Source organism: Paramisgurnus dabryanus, chromosome 4, assembly GCF_030506205.2.
Source record: "Paramisgurnus dabryanus chromosome 4, PD_genome_1.1, whole genome shotgun sequence".
Lineage (NCBI taxonomy): Eukaryota > Metazoa > Chordata > Actinopteri > Cypriniformes > Cobitidae > Paramisgurnus > Paramisgurnus dabryanus.
In genome coordinates, this window is record NC_133340.1 from 47,522,533 (window position 1) to 47,540,309 (window position 17,777).

A 17,777-nucleotide genomic window follows, 5' to 3' on the forward strand; every position below is an offset into this window, starting at 1 on the left:
GTCTTTAACTGATAGATGCAATGCTAGGGTTCTTAAAAAAATCATATTTGTTTAAAAAAAAAAAATTTTTATTATGAAAAATGTAGGACCTACAATGCCTATTTATATTCTCTATTCCTAATACCACCTGTAGATGGCGCCATAGCTTTTGGACATTCTTGGGTTTCTCTGCAGCTAAAGAATGGACTACAACAATTTATTTATTTATTTTTGTATGTAAATTGATGCAAACCTAGGATGACAATGTTATACATGTATACACGGAAAAACATAAAATAAAAAATATTTGGAAGATTTATGACGTTGATGACCGTTGAAACGCACGTCATCACGTCAGGCCAGCTGTGAGGGAGGGAAGTCGAAGCAGCTCGAGAAAGTTGGCGTTTTTATCAGGTAAGTAATAAACATCTCATGAAATAAAACATAATTTGGTGACTTTAAAAACTTAGAAGATTGTATTTTGATTAAATATTTGACGTTGCAATGATTAATTTGTTCTTTTTGTGAATTGAAATTACCCGTTAGTTAATGTAACATTACTGTGAAGGATTCTGAGGTAATTTAACAGAGTTAGATCCATTAAGCAGATAACTTGTTTTTTTTTTAAATGTCTACGATTTTGAAATGTCGCGAGGAATGTTAGTTTTACAGTTTTTGTTCGTACTAATAACAGTGATTCAAAAAATTGTCCACTAAAGTTGGATGCGAAATTAATATGACGTAGCGTAGGCAACATCATTGTTTTGCTTTATCAGTGCAGTTGGATCGTTGAATCGGTAAGTTAGGCTATACTGTAACTGTACACAGCGAGTTCCCCAGTACGACGTTCTCGCACACGAATGACATTTGAACCGCTTCATTTAAGCTATTGATTTTTTTCAGTCATATGTCGTGTTGGTAGTAAAAAATCTTGTGAAAGTGGTGAAAAAGGTAGTAAATTCATCTCTATGATTCCTGAATATACCCTGATTGAATCATTTAAAATAAACCACAGAGATTGCAAGATGTGAATGAGCTTTGATCATTTAGTAAAACTGGTTAATTCAGTTGGCCATTGTGGGCTAAAAAGTTAGTTAAAGGTGATAAAAAGCTTTATTTTATTAAAAACATTCCTATTTGGTAAAATAATTAATGTTTTATATACATTTTTACTTAATAATTGTCATTTTAATCAAATTTTATTAGAAATAATAAGTTGAAGTCACTTTGGGTAAGCCACTTTAACGTACGGTAGGCCTACGTGTGTGTACTAGTTAAGATCAGGATGACACCACCCCCGCCTCCTTTTGTGCCAGGAAAAACCCTGAAAATAAACCTTATGAATGTAAATGACAGTTTTAGGAGATGTAAGCTGCTGCTCATTCCCCCTGATATTTAACACCCTGTCTCTCTTGTCTTTGTCAGATCGTTTGTTTGGAGTCTCTGTTTGTTCCAACCATTGTGTTCCTTCATGCTCCTCCAGAGACTACTATCCGGATTGTCCGTGCCAGTGTTGTGACTCTTGCATCTTTCACCGTGTGATGTTGTCCGGGGCCCGAGGGTGAGTGGGTGCTCTGAATCTCTCCCTGTGATTTGCTTATCCAGGGTTTTTTCCTCTCCTTGTATGTTAGCCTATATGTGCTGTTTGGTGTAACAATGGACCGAGTTCCACATAGGGCTGTCGCGGTAACCGCAATCCTGTATTTCCGCACTGCTGAGAAGCTTAACCGCATGAATGACACGTAACCGCAACAACCGCGCTTTTCACATTAAATTCATATATAGCTATGCCCTTCTTGTTTTTCACATCATACATGTATAATAAAGGCCAAATAGATTGTCAAGAGTTAAGAGAGTAACTTGTTTTTCGTAAATTTCAATTCAAAATGTAATACTATACTATTCATATTTCGTTAAATCATACAGTGAATGTGTGAAAGAAGTGAAACTAAGATGACAGAATAGCTGCGTCGTCTGCATCTAGATGTAGTTTTAAAGATTAAAATTACTTTAATTTAACTGATCAACACAAATACAAAGCACCATAATATAACTGATTGCTTACCAGCATTAAAACCACTTAAAATAAAAACATTTAGTTTTTTTCTTTGTGTATCTACAGCGTCCGCTCCGTGGATGAGGAAACTGCAGCCATTAACGCCGGTTGCTTTATTATTAACTGACTGAACACTTGACTCTTACCTGGACATTTAGATATTAAAGTTTTTTGTCACCAGTCTCTGCCTGAAACATTACAAACATTGATGATCATCTGCCGACCTGATTGTTTCTGCACGTCCTCTATTTTACAGAGAGTTTGCTTAATTAACGGCTTTTCGTTCAGTCCGCGTGAGCTAAACATTTTTGTTCTGTAATTTGTTCTCGCATAGGCTATATTTCTACATATTTTTCGACCAATTTACACTCGGGATATAATTTAAGTTGTTATAGATAGCATTTAAGCTTGATCTGAAATTATGACAAATCAGTCTAAAAATGATCTATCCAGATTAAATTAGCCAAAACAATGATTTATTCGTTTTCATACTTAATAGATACACGTTAATTTATCTACTAATATACTATTGAAATTGCCATAAATAAATATTCATTGCCTTCTATATTGCATTCGTTTTGTACATTTACAGGTGCATAAATACGGTCTAATTTACATGTATTTTTAAGACACTGCTTTGTTTTGTATTTGCCGATGCTATGTAAATTTGCACTTAAAAAAACTTCTTGTTAAGAAATTGTTCTTCAATTTATTTTAGTTTTTTCAAAAAATATATTTATATAATAGTATAGCTTGTTAATCTTTTTCTCATAACGGAAAGACATTTAAAACCGCATAGCGCGCTAGTGAGCCACGCAAAATCACTGCAAGGGAAATTCCTTCACCACGACAGCCCTAGTTCCACATCTTTCCCCTCACCAAACACATAAATACGATTACTGTTATCATGTATATAATTGGTTGTCTTTTTTCTTTTATCAGAGTTCTTACAAACAGATTGATGGCAACAATGTACATGGATGGTTCAGGGGTGAAGAAGGCCTTTAAAAAACACGGCTATGTTGTGTTATAATAGGTACTACATTACTTCTTTTGTATGATTAGATGATGTACTGTTGTGTGTCTATTCAGTGTTACCCATTGTGCGGCAGACTTTTATCCATCACAGATGCACAGTGGCTATACTGTAGGGGTGTAATAATTAATTGTACAATTATTATGCCCAGTTCCCTTTCAATACGGTTCACTTCGCATTGCGTCAGTTTAGCTGATGCTATGGGGGGAAACTCCTGTTTACTCCGTGACTGAAGCCTATTGGTTAACGTCTGTACAAAGTACAGACCAATGACGTTTGAACCCGCGCGTGGGATGCACACGTCCTTATATAAGCGCGGTTCAATCGTCAGGAGCTCATTATTTTCTCCTTCAGCGCGAACCTCTCGCTGCTCCAAAGAAAAGAAGAAGCCTTACCTCGCCGTTGACAAAAGCCCTGCAGCGGAGTCCAGGCCTAGCATCTTCCCCTGCCGTTTTCCGGCTGAGAACAGAAGATAGCAGAGTCCAGGTCTAGCGTCTTCCCCTGCCGCTTTCTGGCCAAGAACCGAAGATAGCCTTCGCTTGCCGTGGTACGAGCCCTGTGCAGCGGACACATGCCTGACGAGGTCTCCCCTGCGGCCGCCCGGTAAGATCAATATTTTTAATATAAAGCTATAAGCTAAAAGAGCAGGCGCTGTTGTAATAGCGTCCAGCACAGCGGCTCGGTGAGCCTCTCTGCTATGAATTTCCTCCGAGCGCGTTACTGGTCTGGCACCTCCCACGCCGGGACCGCGCTTATGCTTTGGTTGTCTTATCCATGTTTCGTGCTCCCCCTGCTGTTCCTCTCTCGCCGAGATGAACACATGGCGAGCCATGAGACTAGATGGATGCATAGACAAGCACACACGGACTAACCCCCCTGTGTTCTGTCACACCGCAACCGTTCATGCTTACAGAGTCCCTTCGCTCCTCACACATTCAGTGGCGAGATCTCTGGCACATATATTAATCCCCCGAGTGCATCGGGTGATACCGTTCATACGACGCATGGCTATTCTGTCTGTGTTGCTGCTCCCCTCTGCCGTTCCTCTCTTGTTGAGATGAACAAGCGGGGAACCGTAGAACTGGATGCATACGACAAGCAAACACGGGCGGTCTGCCCCTGTTCTCTGTCATAGCACAGCCACTCGTGCTCCACGCTCGCGGAGTCCCTCGCTCCTTTCCCCACAGTGGTGAGGTCTCTTAACGGCTTAGTTAGCACGCGGTATTACGGCTCACTGCCTCTAAATGCAGCTGTCTAGTGTTCAACGATTACAGAGCTTCATGCCCCTCCCCTCCTGGAGCGGCACGATCTCATTCGTCTGCTCGATACGGCGGATTCGCCGCTATTGGAGCACCAAGAACACTCATTATAAGAGAGCTTCATGCCCCTCCCCTCCTGGAGCGGCACAATCTCATTCGTCTGCTCGATAAGGCGGACACGCCTCTATTGGAGCGCTAAAACACTTATTATAGAGCTTTACTGGCCTGAGCCTGTCTCACTTCGGATAGCTCACTGTTCGTCTGCCCGGTCATTTCTCTCTGGTTTAGACGGAATCAGAGGCAGAACGAATTTGTTTATAATATACTGAGGCCTGAATACCTCCCTTTATTCAGTCCCGTCCTATATCAGTGCGCTGAATATTGGTACATTCTTATATACCCGGTTTTTCTGCCCTTTTAATAAACTGCAAAACCGCGGGCCTCACGGCAGACTTCCTCTCTGCGATGGGTTCAGTCTGACATTAAACCACCTAGACATACTGCTCTGCTCCGTGAGCCGTTCGGTCACCGTCACTACTGAGGCTTGTGCACCTGAACGGCTGAGCTCTGGTCTCCGCAGCACAGCTGCATCAACAGAGAACGAAACTGTCTGGGAGAAAGGGTTAAGTCGCGCCTCGGCTGGACTGCCCTGAAATGTTTTCTGTGTGCTGTTTATCAAAACATACTGTGTAATACTGTCGGTTATGCGACCTCACTATAGTGGCGAACGGTATTTAATTCCTCTAAAAAGAGTAATTTCCGTGCTTAGTATACTGTGTATATTGACACCCACGGTTGTACGGTGTCTCTAAACACTTTATCGCCTTACTAACAAGCAATCAGTAATACGCACACATGGCCCGCTGTCCATAATTTTTATCGACGCTTGCCGAAAAAACCCCGGATTGGCCATATACTGTGTATTGACACCCGACGACTGTACGGTGTCTCTAACACCTTTCTGCCAAATTCGCTCGCAGCCGAAAAAACCCCGGTTTGGCCATATACTGTGTATTGACACCCCACGACTGTACGGTGTCTCTAACACCTTTCTGCCAAATTCGCTCGCAGCCCGCCTCAGTTTCTCCGCTACGATGCTGATGGCGCAAACGAGCACGGTCTTACGGCTGTTATTCTCTCTTCCTAGAAAGACGACAGCCTCAGACTTTTGCATGGCTCCAAGCGTTTGAATCGCGCCCTCTCCGGACGGCCACTCAAAGGCTTACAGCCAAGCGGTTTATGACGTTTTTCGTCCATATAGCTGATTTATATTAGCGGATCCGAAGACGCTCACACCTCCGCTCCAATACTCGGAGATATTAAGGGTAATATCAACCTCAAGTGAGCTTGCTACCCGCCACAATAAGTTTCAAAGCTCAAAGCGCGCGCACAGTCAGACGCGCGCGGCATCTCGTTTAGGACGGACACACGTACCCCTCTAACGAGCCTCAGAAAGCTGAATATCGTGGCATTCTGTTCATAAGTCCACTTCAGTTTGACTAAGCAAAGGTCCCGCCCCGAGCTGACGGCCGGGACGCTTATGCTTAAGTTACACACGGCTGCATGAAGTGCTGTCATTACGAGCTAGCCCAGCATCTGCTGTGGGTTGAACACGCTTTACGACGGCAATCAGCCTTCGGCGCGTGGAACGCCGTTTGTCTCATATCAATCACCTTGTACTGCGAATACGGTACATTTAAGGGGATGATTTAGCACTGCAGCACTCTCGACCGTGTTATTGTGATAATGCGGTCGGGCAAACTACGGTGGTTTCATTATTTACCGAACCAGACTGAGATCTCACCCCCTGAACAAGCTGACGAGTCATCTCCTTTATAAACTCATTGCATCGCTTTATAAGCTATGTTCAATCAGAGTGATACGCATCTCATGCTTAAACTACCAAGATTCAAAATATTAACCTGCCTTATGACACATTGACGCAAGCTGCTAGGACCCCTTTCACGAGGCGTCCTTATCAAAGTCTGATTCATTCTGTCTAGTGACATTGAAAGTCTAAACCCCCCGCGAATCGTGGGTGGAACACTTTTCTCCTCACTACAGAGGCACGGCGGCTCTCTCCCCTACCTATATCTATGTGGCCGTGATAACAGCGAACCATGCTTTTACGGCTGGCCATTCACTTTATTCATAAGCCTGTCATTTCTCAGATGCGGACGGTGCCCGAGGCACAGCGCTCTGGAACTGTCCAAGGTCCTGTATGACAGATACGTCTAACGTACATCAGACGATCAGCTGTTCATCTGCGTCACAGATCACTCACTAGAGCACCTGTCAATACAGGTTATTTATGGATCGTTGACGTTATCACCTCCCGTGACAATTATGCTCACTTGTCTTAGAGCATGGGCATGGTCTTAGAGGTTTCTCATTTGACAATTGTGACACGGCCGGCTGGTCCCCGCCGTCCACATTGTCAGTTTACAGCTTCGACATCCCTGCTTCGCGCACTACTGAGGTTTGTTGCATTAAAGGTGCGCCCATTAGCTCACCTGTATGCACGATATGGTTTTTAATTATATGCGTCCACTGTGCGCTTAGAGAAGCTCACATGTACACGCTATAACATTTTGGTATACAATAAGATGCGCTTGGAAAAGCTCACCTGTATACACAGCTGTGTTATGCTTTGTGACACATACATTGTTGTTCATCCGTGTACGTTCACGATGCGTTGGGTGCCCACCGTTACGTTCATCAATCATATCTGTACACATTCACGGCGCGTTCTGTGCACTGATTTATCTATACGCATTCACGGTGCACTGAAGAGTTCACCCGTGTGCGCACAATTTATTATCAGAACACATGACGGCGCGCTCGAGAATCTTGCCGGCCTGTGCATTATAACACTCTGATTCATCTATATGCATTCATGATTTATTCAAGTGTTCACCTGTGCCCGGGCAATTTATAGTCAATACACATTTACGGCGCGCTTGGAAAGCTCACCGATCTGTGCACTATAATACTACCTATATGCATCCCGATGCGCTCGAGGGCGCACCTGGGTTCACACTATTGTGATATCTGTATAATCCAACGCTACGAACCGTTCTGCCGCATATTATAGTCAGATCGGCCGTTCGTGAGCTTCGCAGATCACTCACTATACGTATGTCTGTTGCTAACAGTGGTTATTTAGATGGATCGTTGAAACCATCGCACTGGCTCACGCCCCTCTATGAAATATGTCCTATATAGAGCCCACTCTGTGCGAGTTTGGCTTCTTCATGAACTTGGTCTACAGGGGTATCTATATTTGATATCTGCTACACGGCCGGCTGGTCTTCGCTGTCTACGTTGTCAGATTGTACAGCTTAGACGTCCCTGCCCTACGAGCCAGGTTCTCTCGGCTCAATCATGCACGCTCATGCGTTTTATGTGTACACCACGGTGCGCTCAGCGAGCTCACCAACGTGACTCTGAATTTACTTATCTCGCACAGCCGCGGCGCGCTCGGTACCTCGCCGTCTTGTGCTATGTTATGTGCCCCCGGTGCGTTTAAAACCCCACCGTGTGTGCGTCAACAATTTATATGGTGCTTACACATTTGCTTTAAAGCGGTGAATATGCCGGGTATAGGGCCACACGCAGTGTCTCTCCGGTAAGGCACTTCAGTACGTTGTGTATGCACGGCGTGATGGGATTACGTTCCCCCATAGCGTCAGCTAAACTGACGCAATGCGAAGTGAACCGTATTGAAAGGGAACGCTTAGGTTACTCACGTAACCCCGGTTCCCTGAAATAACGGGAACGAAGCATTGCGTCTCTTGCCGTGCTACAAACGTCTACTCAGCGAGTGTTATTCGGCTGCGCGCTTCAGTCGAATAATAAATGAGCTCCTGACGATTGAACCGCGCTTTTATAAGGACGTGTGCATCCCGCGCGCGGGTTCAAACGTCATTGGTCTGTACTTTGTACAGACGTTAACCAATAGGCTTCAGTCACGGAGTAAACAGGAGTTTCCCCCCCATAGCGTCAGCTAAACTGACGCAATGCTTCGTTCATGTTATTTCAGGGAACCGGGGTTACGTGAGTAACCTAAGCGTTTCTCAATAAGTTATGGTCAAATGCTGCCACATCCAAAAGCCAGAGGGCGCTCTCATGCATAAACTCAAAATATGTTATATATGTTATTTATCTACAAATGTTCAGACAATATTAAAAGCACAGGTTTTAAAAGTGTGAAATCTGTTATACCTATGCCACCTTTAGTTAAAGGTCACGTTCTTCTATATCCCTTTTTTTAAACCCTAGTTAGTGTGTAATGTTGCTATAATAGCATTAATAATACTTGTAAAATGATGAAGCTCAAAGTTCACTCCCAGGTGATATATTTTCTTTAACAGAATTCCTCTGAATACCTCAAAGCCTACAGCGAACGGCCGGTTTGGACTTTAGCCCTCTACTTCCGGCTTTAATGACCTCAGTAGAATTTTTTTTTTTACTAAACTCCGCCCACAGGAATACGTCAGTCATCTGCTTAGCTAACGGCAAGCTATGCTGCTATCGAATCACAACACACTAAACAAACTACACAATCAGATAGGGCTGGGCGATAAATCGATTTTATCGATTAACTCGAATGTGTAGTTTAACATCGATTTGTTTGAATTAAATCGGTTTCCTCTTTAACATCCGCTAACACTCCCCTCTGTGCTCCCGTAGTTCCGAGTGGGCTCAGCCCTCCCCCGCACGTTTGCCATAGAGATACCAGGGCTCGCAAAATTTTTTAATCCCTGATAGCCCTTCGGGCAGGCACTCTTTCATTTTTGGTAGCTCGAAATGAATTCAAGTAGCCCGAATAAAAAATACACTGTTTAATGTAGAATATTGATAAATCCTGATTTCCATGTAAGCCAACTATTTCTGCCCATCCCCAGCTAACAATTTGGTACTCAAAACGTTCCCCTAACATTAGTTTTTGGTTTCTAGAATGTTATTTTCCAAGGTTTTTGTTTAATAGCAAGGAATGTTTTCTTAAAGAAAATAAACATTCCCCTACTGTTATTTTTAGGTTATTTTAACATTCCCCTAACGTTAGAATAATTGAATGTTATATTACTGAATGTTATATTATATGAATGTATTATAACACAGGTTATTTTTAATTTAATTTAATATAATAAAATACCTCAACACATATTTAGATAACATGGTATTTTATCAAATATATAAACAACCAGTGACTTTAACACAATATAGAAGACTTAAAACAGATATTTATTAAAAAGGAATAAACATTTAATTCCCTTTAGGTTAACAGATCTTACCATAGCCGTTTATTTTCACTAGAATAATGTTAGACTCTGAATTAAAACGAAATGACAAACACACATTCTATTCGCTTTAGGTAAATGTAATATCTTACCACTGCTGTTTAGTCACCTATTAAAAGCTTCTAACATTATATTCTCTTAATAGCATAGACGTGTCAAATCGATCGGAAATCACTCAAATATATTTTCCTTCTCATATATTTAAGTTACTACCTGAAGAAAGAAAAAAGAAACGCTAAAACAATGTTATTCTATGAGGTAATTTTTTTTTAAATGACTTGAGTTTGCGCTGAGCACAAGAGCAGGCAGGTGCTTGTGAAGAGTGAAGCCGGGAGAAGCGCGTGCAGAGGGTCGCGTGCAGAGGGTGAGCATGTCACGCTTTCTGTTTGTGTCACTGTCACGTATTGGTTACTCAACTTTTTTGTCCTAATTTCTAACCATTGTCGCTTCGGTTTAGGGTTAGATTTACATAAAATTACATCCTTACCTAAACAAACTCTAACCCCAACAGGTGAAATCTGGTTAAAGTTTAGAAAATATAAAAGAATAAGCCTTGTATCTTTTTTTTTATAAACCAATACTTAAAGTGACAAATACTTAAAGTGACATATAACACAAGCACCAAATCTAACCCTAAACCGAAGCGACAATGGTTTGAAAATAGGACAAAAAGTTGAGTAACCAATACGTGACAGTGACACAAACAGAAAAGCATGACATGCTCACGCTCAAACACGGCAAAGCATGACATTTTCACGCTGGTCCATGCGTGAAATAGTCACGTAATTTCGTGATATAGAGTTGGTGTGTCTGTCTGTCTGTCTTGCACTGTTGATGCTTTAGAGTTTCACCCATTCATTCATGCTGTGCACTTTTTTATATCGTGGCTGATTTATAAATTGTACACACACAAAAACATTTTTTTTTTCATATTTTCCCATTCATTTCCTATTATTGTACTAGTGTAACAAGTTTTTTCTTTTTTGACATTCTGCTAAATATATAAATATTTCTCTACTTGTGTGATTACAGGTGGCAATTGCATCAGAGGGAGAAGACTTCACAGTGCCTCCCTATACATGGATGTCAGCTGACGTCAATCACTTGTCTTCCGCCATTTTGAGGACCTGAAGTGGTCGCAAAAGAACTAGAAGCTATGCCTTCAATATGCTGTGAGCATCAAAATCGCTATTTTAACAACACTAAGAAGGCTCAACACAACATGATATTTTGCTCGAAGTATCGCCTATGTCTCTACACGTGAACTCGAGCATTGAGAACATTGTTTGTGAACACAGAGTTAACTAAAAAGAAGGTTTTGAACAACTCACTTTGGATGATTTGGCGTCCGCTCGCCGGTTTCTTCCCAGTCAAGATGTATCGATCTCCAATTGCAACGTAAGGAGGGAGGAGAGTAAAGATGATATCTCCTAAAGCATAGTTCCTTAAAAATGCACGGATAAGTCGTTGTTTTGTTGCAAGTGAAAAACAATATTGACCTTCTAGTTGAAAAAGGAGCCTTATATGAGATTCATTCATTCGCATTCGGAAATCGATTATTTACGTCTGGCAGAGATGACGAGCGGACACCATAACAGCCAAAGTCAGTTGTACAAAACCTTTCTTTTTAGTAAACTCTGTGTACAAAAACAATGTTCTCAATGCCCGCGTTCATGTGTAGAGATCCAGGTGATACTTCGAGCAAAGTTTCATGTTGTGTCGCGCCTTCTTATGTTGTAAAATAGTGGTAGTTCGGTAGCAGCGGACAGCGGCTGGAAGAACGCATCAGGGATCGAGAAGGCATAACACCCTAACCAAGATATATATTTTTTTAAAGTAGCGTTTATTTTCATGACAGTCAAGATGCGACATGTTGTCTTTCGTAGCCCTTTACTGTATCCGTAAGAATCATAGACAGTAAAAGATAAGAAATCCGTAAGTCGTAGCAAGGTAGCCAATGCTTGTCAATAGCCTACTGGTACTCGGTAGGTCCTCAAGATGGCGGCATGACGTAAAAGGTCACATGACTGAAATCTATCTATACTGCAGGGACAACCTTGCAGTCATATGCAAAGGATTTGCTGAAATTTCTTTCATCCTGCCCCCAGCTGAAATCGAAAATTGAAAAAATGAAGGCAGCAAACAAGCTGTTGCCTATAAAAAAACTAATTTAGGGGTTCATTATTTTCAAATAATTAAATTGATGTTCTTTTGTTAAATTGTTCATTCATCATTAGTTGTTTTGACAGTTTCTTGTTATTCTTTTAAAATTGTTAGTATTTAATATGTTATAGTTTGGATAAATATTTTTGTTTTAAATAAACTTGTTTTGGGTTAAATTAAGGTGTTTCTACTATGCTTTTAAATTTGTAATTTAGTTCTTTGTTGATAACTTTGGCTGAAATTAGGTTTATCTACACCAGTACTCTAGTATTGAATTTACCCTATAACTACACAGAACAAGGGGGTAACAAGTGCCACTTTAATTTACAGCCCGCAGATGTCGTACTTAATCTGTAACTACGTGAAACAAAGGTGTAACAAGTGGCACTTTAATTTACAGCCCGCAGTTGTCGTACTTACTCTGTAACTACCTGAAACAAAGGTGTAACAAGTGCCACTTTAATTTACAGCCCGCAGATGCTGTACTTACTCTGTAACTACAGGAAACAAAGGTGTAACAAGTGCCACTTTAATTTACAGCCCGCAGATGCTGTACTTACTCTGTAACTACGTGAAACAAAGGGGTAACAAGTGCCACTTTAATTTACAGCCCGCAGATGCTGTACTTACTCTGTAACTACAGGAAACAAAGGTGTAACAAGTGCCACTTTAATTTACAGCCCGCAGATGCTGTACTTACTCTGTAACTACGTGAAACAAAGGGGTAACAAGTGCCACTTTAATTTACAGCCCGCAGATGCTGTACTTACTCTGTAACTACAGGAAACAAAGGTGTAACAAGTGCCACTTTCATTTACAGCCCGCAGATGCTGTACTTACTCTGTAACTACGTGAAACAAAGGGGTAACAAGTGCCACTTTAATTTACAGCCCGCAGATGCTGTACTTACTCTGTAACTACAGGAAACAAAGGTGTAACAAGTGCCACTTTAATTTACAGCCCGCAAATGCTGTACTTACACTGTAACTACGTGAAACAAAGGGGTAACAAGTGCCACTTTAATTTACAGCCCGCAGATGCCGTATTTACTATGTAACTACATGAAACAAGGGGGTAACAAGTTTGACTTAGACTGTAACAACACAAAATATTGTATATTTACACAGTAACTACAGAAAATAGTTCTAGTTTTGCTTGCTTTGCTTTCACTATAGTTGCCTTGCCTATTTTTAATTTTGCTTGATGACCCAAAAAATTCCTGTACTCTTTTTCTTAAGGTAAGTAACCTTTGTAATATTAAAAATATAGGAATTTATAACTTCGTCACAATCCCCATTTCCATACTCTACCATCTGCATTCCTGTGCTTACTGATAGTGATCGCAGACTATTGTCACAGCTGTTTATTCAATACAGAGGGGGTTAAAGGTGTTGTCTTCTGATTGGTCAGTTAAAAATGTGTCATGTTAGGTTTAGTCACATGGTCAAGGGATAGAGAATAAAGGTCTTGGTTTTCATGAGCTCTGGGCTTTTGGCATTTGCCTTTTGCTTGCTTCCCTCTGCTTTTCTTCTTTACCTGAGTTCTCGGGTTAAGGCCATTAAGATTCCAGTTCTAAATGGTGATTCTCTTTCATCTAAACTTTCTTTCTTTCTCTGTTCTCTATCTTATCAGGTAATATCTCACATACATTGGAAACAGTTAATTGTTTGTATTAAGTACCCTTTCATGCATTTATAGTGTAATCATTTCAATTGTTACTTTAAGTCAGTACTGTTACTAAACCTTTTCATTTACAAATCTGTTGTTTAGTTTTGATTTAGTGTTAATACTTAAACGCTAGATATTGCAATTTATTTATTTACTAGCAATGCTCTCCCACATATCTTGCTATTATATCTGCACTTACCCACATGGAAAAAACATATATAAACATATATGTTTCAATATAGGTTTTGATATAGGTTTTACATATATGTGACATATATAAAATTGGCCGTTTTCCTATATTATATGTACATATATGTATGGTGTATGACTATGATTGAATGAAGACCCAGCGTACGTTACAACCATCTCAGAGGTCTCTTCTGAATCAGCGCAGTTTGTGGAATCCATGTGAAAGCAGATGACGCCAGTGTGATCACCACGCACCAGCTATATGTGGAAAAGAGTATGATCAAGCCAATTCAGTGAATGTGTTTTCTCGCTAAATTACTCTCAAACATAAAATTGTTTTGCATGTAGCCTACGCCATATCACGTAGGCCTAATATTTGAATCGTTAGCCAGAGGTTACTTACTGTATAAATAATTTGTAATTTCCCACGTCTTTAGCATAATATGTAATATTACATAATGCCATGTTATATTAAAATAATTAGCCCTTAGTTATAACATACTGCATATATTATTTGTATTTTTCCTGGTTGTTACCCCTTTGTTCCCCAAATATTATAAATTGTTCTTTTAAAATTACACGTATGTACTTTATAAGTATACTATAATTACAGAAATGTATGCTGTAAATTCTCTGAACTTACGCAGTACTTTACTGCATATATCCTGGTTGTTACCCCTTTATTCCCCGAATATTATAAATTGTTCCCTTATAAATACACGTACGTACTTCATAAGTAAACTATAATTACAGAAACTTACGCAGTAAATTCGCTGTAGTTACGCAGTACTTTACTGCATATATCCTGGTTGTTACCCCTTTATTCCAAAAATATTATAAATTGATCCCTTATAATTACACGTATGTACTTCATAAGTAAACTATAATTACAGAAATGTATGCTGTAAATTCGCTGTACTTACGCAGTACTTTACTGCATATATCCTGGTTGTTACCCCTTTATTCCCCAATATTATAAATTGTTCCCTTATAATTACACATACCTACTTCATAAGTACACTATAGTTACAGAAACATACGCTGTAAATTCGCTGTACTTACGCAGTACTTTCCGGGCTGTAATCTAAAGCGTTACCAAACAAAATAGTAAAGGTGTAAAGAATATGTAAACAAAGATTACCAGAAATGATACATACAAACACCAACTCACTATAAAGAAATTATGGACTGCTGTGTTGGTGTGTATAAATGTGTATGTGTATATGTTTATATAAAAAAAACAAAAAAACTAGATACTAGTTTTGTTTAATATATTAGTTTTATTCTGTATCTTTTCAGGGTTCAAAATAGCATTTAATTTTACTTTGTTGTTGTATTTGAGTTTCCCAATGAGTTTCATTTGCCATAATATGGTTGTTAAATTATCTACATATTAAACAACAAACAAAATGAATACCTTAAAATGAGCATTATTGTTTGGTTATGTTTGGACCCTTAATAAAATTAACCATGGTTTTATTGTAGTAAAAGTGTAGTAACCATGTTTTTTGGTGTATTGATTACTATCAGCAACCCCATGGTTTTACTACACTTAACATGGTTTAACTATGGTTTTTAAAAACCATGGTTATCAAAACCATGGTTATTTTGTGGTTACCATGGTTTTACTACAGTAACCATGTTTTTTTGGCTTTAACTGTAGTAAAACCATGGTTCATTTTTGTAAGGGGAGCTTATTGCATGGTTTAAACAAGACTAATGTTTTAACATAAATTACCTACTCCGACATAATGGTCATATAAACGTGTCTTCTCTACCTAGATTGACTGGATACGGATAGTGGAACAAGAGATCATGCGTGTCACTAATCAAATCAAACAACCAATCACAGAAGCAGAGACATCAGTCAATGTCCCGCCCCCAAAGTCCCAAAAGTCATCTTGATCGAGCGAGCGCGTGTGGTGCAGCTGTGAGAGCATAGAGAGAGTCGAGCGAGCGCTCATCCAAGCCTTTGCTCGCGTGACTACATTTGTGCGCGCTGAGCGGAGGTGCCCTCTCGCGAGGACGCTTTTCCGCGCGCGAACTGTATTCTGCGCACTCGCGGGAACGCTTTTCCGCGCACGGATAGTGTTCTGCGCGCTCGCGAGGACGCTTGTCCGCGCGCGAATAGTGTTCTGCGCGCTCGTATCTCGCGCTCGCGCGTGGTTTTTGTGCGCGCGACTTTTGGGTCTGATTAAACGCCATAGTACCTGATTAAAAATTGTTGGTGACAATTTGAAACCCATGGGTAACTTAGCATATGAATATTGTTTACCAGCATAAGTAAATACAAACAAATATCTACTTTCCTCAGCAATTGGTACACTGAAGAATGCAGAACATAGATCAATCACAGTGAAGTATTTGGCATCAGGGGGGACGTTTGTTAGCAGAGTGTGTGGGTTTGGCACATCAACCTGACTATCCTCTACTATGTCATTTATTGCTCATAGATCATGTAAAAGGCGCCATTTAGTTTTGTTTGCTTTAATTACAGGATAAATTGGAGTGTTACAATACAACAGCTGTTTGTTTCAAAAAGTACTCCAGCTTTCACTAGTCCTTCAATGGTATCTTTTATACCTAATTCAGCCTTTGGGCGTAATGGGTATTGTGCTTTCCTGGGAAGGCAAGTGTTTGGTTTAAGCTTCACTTTCACTGGGCTGGCTGATTTCACCAAGCCCACATTTCTTTCACTTTTGGACCATAGCTCTGATGGGACTTGTCGTTCTACATCCTGTGGTAATTCAGCAGTATAACGCTCTTCTGTTTCAGGTTTTGTCATCATTTTAATTTGTTTCTGTTGATTAATAATTACTTCCTGAGGAATTCCCAACAGTGAGGTTCCATACAGAATTTTAATGTAATTTTTATCAGCAGAATGAAAAATCAATGGATTTTCTGTTGTCTCCCATTGACTTTGTGTAGCCTTTTTCAGCATAGGCCCAACCTATTTTGTTTTCCAATTTTCCCCTACATATAGAGATATGTGTGGTAGAGAATCTGCTATGGTAAACCATTTGTTTGTGAAGTCATTCTCAATTAAGGTTATAGCTGCTCCCTGTTTACCTATTATGATAGAATCTGAAATTAACTCAATTTGTTGCCCTTTGGTTTCTTCCTGCCATCTCATTTCAAGTTCTGTACTTCTTAAAGGGTCAAACATCATTGTACAATGGAACTGAGATTTTGGTATTTGTGCATCAGGAATCTGTGCTTCAATGAATTTACCCCACTTATCAATTGCTTGTGTAAGAATTTTGATTGATCCTGACCAAAAGGTCAGCCCTTCCTGGGAACACAGCATGGATGCCTGAGAGTGCAGTGTGTGTGCCCTGTAGGTGCCCGAGGCAGCAAGGACATCAAAAGAGAACTTTTGCAACACAACAACTTTCCTCCAGGACTCACGGCAGGGGACCAAGACCCCCAAAACACCCCTCTCGGGAACCAGAACTTTATCTCGATTACAGGAGACTCCCTGGAGAGTTACACTTGATTTTCAAACACCACATCTCCATACAAATGATGGACCTGCAGACAAATGTCTGACCCCTCTACCCCTCCTTTCCTTGTTACCTCCTCAACACAGGACAGTCTACAGCACACCAGATGATTATGTGTAAGAAAGGTCATATCAAATGTAAATAACAGTGGAAAATATTCATGTTTCATTTCATTACAAAGGTTTTATTGCGACTGGTACACAGGTCTCATTCTCACATCAATAAAACAAATAGTAAAAAGGTTTAATAGAGTGTAAGGGATCCCAGGTTTCGGAAGGGGAACAAAACTGCAATCGTTCCCCGGTTTCGGACACAATATGTCTGAGAGCGTTGCTAGAGTATGAATATATTGAATTGCCATATGGAGGGTTTAAGTATTAACACTAAATCAAAACTAAACAACAGATTTGTAAATGAAAAGGTTTAATTACAGTACTGACTTAAAGTTACAGTTGAAATGGTTACACTATAAATGCATGAAATGGTAAATAATAATACAAACAATTGACTGTTTCCAATGTATGTGAGATATTACCTGATAAGATAGAGAACAGAGAAAGAAAGAAAGTTTAGAAGAAAGAGAACTGGAACCTAGGCCTAATGGCCAGAACCCCAGTGAAG

General features: G+C 40.2%; 1 long non-coding RNA gene across 2 annotated transcripts; it reads left to right on the forward strand.

The window, feature by feature from the left end:
- The first annotated feature begins 237 nt into the window (after nucleotides 1-237).
- LOC135736078 (uncharacterized) lies at nucleotides 238-10,890 on the forward strand. 2 transcript variants are annotated; one of them, XR_010527760.2, is made up of 4 exons: nucleotides 238-393; nucleotides 1,405-1,540; nucleotides 2,978-3,071; nucleotides 10,666-10,890. It is a non-coding gene; the product is annotated as an uncharacterized lncRNA (long non-coding RNA). The 2 variants fall into 2 exon arrangements; XR_012336662.1 differs by having other exon boundaries at nucleotides 1,463-1,540.
- Nucleotides 10,891-17,777: the final 6,887 nt, after the last annotated feature.